The following is a 5107-nucleotide window of genomic DNA, read 5'->3' as shown; positions in this document are numbered from 1 at the left end:
CTGAAAGCGGCACGCACCGTCAGCAAGAAGTGAAAAGAGAATAGAACAAAAAAAGAAAGAAGAAAAGCCCTTCACAAATGTATGCCAATCTGACAACTGACACATCAAAAGTAGGGAAGCTGTATAAGCAAGTTCTCACGCCCTTCAGAAGTACTAGGGGTCTGTTTGCTAGCTCACAATCTTGCTCGAACACAGGAGCTGTTACCGCTGCGTTCAAGCGTGATCGGCTGGCTGTTCTTAGTGACCGCTCCCACGTAGGCCGCATTGCAACACCACGGCATCAGCCTTTTACTGCCATAGTCATACAAACACCTAGCTGACCTCCAACGTGGAGCTAGTATAAAGCAACATGGTAAACAATAATAGTCAATTACTCATTACAAAAGCTGTGCATATAAGGTGCTGTCTATTTGAATGAAATAAACGCAAGGAAATTTTTATAATCATTGATCACTACATTTCAAAGCAAATTCGAGGCTTCAACAAACCTTGCATTGCATTTATGGGGGGGGCTCACGATAATAATTGCACTTTATTTTGATTTTTTTTTTGGCAAACAGACAGGCCTTACATATCTGTTTGAACATCCACTTTCTGTACGCAATCACCCTGGAGAACAATGCACTCCTTCCACCAGTGAGAGTCTTGCTAAGCCTTCCTGGAACCACTTCTTTGGAGTGCTGCACACCCATGTCCGGACAACATCTTGCAGCCCCTGTATGTTAGCGAAATGCTGACCACACAGGGGGGCCTCTTTATGGCGCTGAACAGGTGATAGTCAAAAGGAGTCCAAGTCAGGGGGAATACGGTGGGTGCGGCAGCACATGAAAGCCCATTGTGGCAAGTGCCTCGGTTTTTGGTCAACTGGTGTGGGGGCGGGCATTGTTGGCAGCCGCCCATGACTAGGTCCCCTTCGCCATTCACACGCAGCCCACTTTTCAGCCATCCACCCAGTTGTGGACAGATCTTTGGGACGCTGCCTGTTCGCCACACACTGCCGCAAGTCACCTGTGAGTCTCCACAGCGCTCCTGCCCTCCTTCCACAAGAACCACGACGTCCTAGCACTGCCCTTGCCAGTTCGCTCTCCACACCTCCATACAGAGTGACCTTTGGCTTCTCACTTGGCTACTGACGTGCATGAGGAAAATGTGCAAGGGGAAAATGGATGCTGCCGGCACAGGTTGCCGTCTGATGCTGAACAACTTCCCCACTACTCATGACAGGTGCGCCGACAAAATGTACGACCCATGCGGTGCGGGACATTCACAAGTGCAATTCATTATGGCACGCCCCTCGAACATTTGATACTGACTACACAGTCACATGCTGGTCTTTGCTGCACTGAAAACCATTGCAAATGTCCCCTTAACAGCTTCGCTCGTAAATGTAAACTAGGACACATCTTAAGGAGTACTGATTAACATTTTGGAATTTTTTATACACTCTACCACACGCTACGCTCATTTAAAAAGGTGGTACTTAGCAAAGTATTAAGGATGGGGAAATACTTAGAAGAATATTTTACTCTCATACCAAAGTTGGTCTCCAAATGCCAGATCTGGTAGCATCGACAATATTGTGACTTCATGACAGAGCAAACTCTGCTGACCGCACGCAGCAGCGAGGCTAGGTGTGCTTGCGTTGCCCATAAAAAAAGTTCTACAAGAGTGCTGTGCGCTTTTTTGCTGGATGCGTCTTCCTGCCTGAGCCTCAGCGAATGCAGGAATGGAGTGAACCAATGTATCGCGACCATCACGACGTATCACCCTTCCAGGTATTGAAACAAAAAAACTGGTTCATACAAACAAGTATTAGACTAAATTATTTATGGTGCTCCGACACTTCTCAGTAATTTTTTTTTTTTTAGAAAGTTGGGACCTTCACTTAATGCAAAAATAAAAAATATGACAAATCGGAACTCAGAACTCTATAAATGGCATTACATGAAAGTGCACTAAACGTTTTGTATCCCCAGAAGTAGATTTTGGTACCTAAGTCATACCTAAAAGCACACATAATGTAGAGAAACAGTGGACTGGGTTCTAGTCAAAATGTAGACAATGGGACAAGAGGTGCAAAGTGGTACTATGTTAGCCTTTGCCTGTCATCAGCGTTGTTTGCATTGTTAACTATAGGGAACTTGCAGGTTTTAATCTCTTTACACACATGCTCACATTTCAATTTACGTTGGTAGGACAAGTGTTTAGTGCGCTCTTCAAGCATTAAAGGGACACAAAATTTGATGTATAACATTCTTTCAACTGAAATTTAACCTTTACTTTTTCTTCAGTTTGAAATGACCACAGTGTCATTGCTAATTTTGGTGAACAGTGCAACATTTCCAAATGTGCTCAATATTTTATTTTGAATCCTTTTTTTTACAGAGCAGCTTTGGCTTCTCAAAGACAGCTATCCAGTGAGAGGCTATATAATCAGTTTGATGCTGATACAGTGCAGTCCACGTATAACGATACCAGATATAATGATATATCGGTTGTAACGATGAGTCGACCTAAGAGTATCAACTTAGGCATTAGGGCTGTGAGGGAAAAAACAAACATATATAACGATATATTATTCACGGCATATCAGATATAACAATCGAAATCTTGCTTCTGGGCAGCGTTTTGCATGCAGAATAACTGTGAAATTTGCGTTCCTAAGTTGCCTGTTCCTAAGACGGGGTGAAAGTTTGTGTTCACGAGTTCGTATTTGCCGCCATTACCATGCAGCGCATCCCGCCCGCGCGCCGATTGTGAACGAAAGCTATGAAGAGCATTGCAAGTTGGCGCAGTGTGCACAAGAAGGCGCCAGCTGCTTCGCGTCCGCGTCGCCGGCGGTCGCGCGAGCGGTCAGAGGAGAGGAGAGGGGGAAGAAAGTGAGCGAGAGAGAGATTGTGGTTGTGAAGAGGAAGAGGCGCTAGAAGAAAGTGATAAGCGAGCAGCGCCCTGTGCTGCCTTTACTATCTCGCTCTCTCAGCGAGCGCTGGAAGGAGCGGGAGTTGCGCCGACCAAGCGCCAAGCCGTGTCTCTCGAGATGAAGCTGCAAATTTAGCAAGACTTGAAGAAGTACGAGCTCGCGCAGTCGATGATATTGACTATTATGAAAACCGGGAGCGCCAGGATCATGAAGGCTAGATGCAGTGGCCATGCCGATCAACGGAAAAGCGGGCTTTGTGCGTCCAGGACGAAACCCTCATTGGTGAAACTAACACGGTGGAAGCCGCTGACATTACCGAACTCTGGGAGCACGTCGCTACTGACGATGAAATAGGTGGTGCTTCAGTGGAGGAGTTTCTAAGTGCAGGTAGTGCTGCCTCGTTCTGCGAAGAGATCAGATCTCCGCCAGGGCGATCATTGTCCCGACAGACGGCGGCGTTGTGCGACAGAGGCGACGACAGCAGCGGCAGTGACAACGAGATTGACAATGGCCCGTCATTGACACTGACCCCGATGTTCAACCAAAGTGCAATGTTGTCGATCGAGTCGCTCACTGATTTCACGCACGCTAAATTATAGCTGCCAGTGTTCGCACAGCAGCTGGACATGATGCACACGGAGGTTGTGAATCCGAAACTTCTGGGAAAGCAAGCACAGATTTCTACTTCAGCCCGCCTAACGATTGAGACGCTATTTAGAGGTATAAATAAATGTTCTGTTTTCCCAAGCCTACATTCTACAACGTCGATTTTTTACCACAAGTGGCAAATTTGGTTCCGGGACTTCAAAAATATATTTGTTTTTTTTTTCTTTAAAGGGAGTCCAGAAATAGCGATGATTGGTTATAACGATCGGATATTTCGTTCTTCTTGATATCGTTATAAGTGGACAGCATTGTAAAATGAAAAAAAAAATAAAAAATCTTGCTGCCCATTTTTAGCACTGGTATCTCTAGTCACACAGCACATATCTTCAAGTCTTTCTGCCACTGCAGCAACAAGTTGTGTGCACTTAATAGGATTCCTACACCTTTCTTGCAGCATCACATGCCAATGTAAGCCACATTGGTTGAAAGTTTCAGAAATCAAGACTTTCTTTGCCAAATATCTTCTTGTAGCTCTGACTGCAATAGTTTTGGAGCAGGGGATTCACAAGAAATCTTGCTATGAAAAATGCATCTGGCCTTAAGCTGAAGCGAAACATTTTTAAGTATGAAAACCACACTGCAAACCGAAATTGCAAGTTGTGTTATGGATTCAGCAACACGAAAACTTCACTAACGCATAGCTTCCTTGTTTCGAAAACTTTCGTCACTAAGTGCACAATACAGTAGAACCCCGCTGTTACATTCCCGGGTGCTGCGTTTTCCCGGCTGTTACGTCGTTTTCGGCCGGTCCCGGCACAGCTCCCATAGAACCCAATGCATTGGTAACCCCACGGTTGCGTCGCAACTGTGGGACCGTTCCCGCATCATACGTTGCGAAGTGCCACCCCACGCCGGCCCAAGCGGCCATTTTGACTTTTCATGTCGCTTGGCTTGGTGGCTTGACGATGGCATTGGCCTAGCCACCCAAAGTGCCGGGAGCGACACCTATGACGTATTTCGGTTTTCGCCAGCAAAAGTATGGCCTTTTAGAACCGTATTTGCTATCTAAAGATGGTGTCTATGACGTGTTGTGGCCCTAAAATTAGTTTTGGCGCATAGATGTTCCGTATAAAGTCCAAAGTCGATAACGCCGTCACTGTGCACCGTATGCTGTATGTGCGAGTGAAAGTGTGCGAAGGGAGCCGACGGCCACGCCTAAATCTCACGCGCAAGAAGGCAGGGAGGGAGCACGCCTTCTTCCGTTGCGCTCGAGGCACCGGCGTGGGAGCGAGGGATAGCGAGTGGCGTTGTACTCAAGCACCAACTGCGTAGTGCGCGGCGGCGCGCGGGCTGTATCTTGAAAGCGATCTGTGTTGGAGCAGAGTCTAGGCAGTGTAGGTGTGTCGGCGGCTCGTAGCTTTGTGTGTGCTGTGTGTTCTTGGCGCACAGTTTGCATTGAAGCGATAGACAACAGCACGAACAGTACTGTGGCTCGTAGCTTTGTGCATGCTGTGTGTTCTCGGCGCTCAGTTTGCATTGAAGCGATAGACAAGAGTACTTCGTCACTTCGCTCGCTGCTGC

At 46.8% G+C, this 5107-nt stretch overlaps 1 protein-coding gene across 3 annotated transcripts in view; it reads right to left on the bottom strand.

The window, feature by feature from the left end:
* LOC119455777 (WD repeat-containing protein 37-like) overlaps positions 1 to 5107 on the bottom strand; it is a 159327-nt gene that overhangs the window by 3255 nt on the left and 150965 nt on the right. The window lies entirely within an intron of this gene.

The sequence above is a fragment of the Dermacentor silvarum genome, chromosome 6, assembly GCF_013339745.2.
Source record: "Dermacentor silvarum isolate Dsil-2018 chromosome 6, BIME_Dsil_1.4, whole genome shotgun sequence".
NCBI classification, from domain to species: Eukaryota; Metazoa; Arthropoda; class Arachnida; order Ixodida; family Ixodidae; genus Dermacentor; species Dermacentor silvarum.
This window is presented reverse-complemented; position numbering and strand designations above follow the sequence as displayed.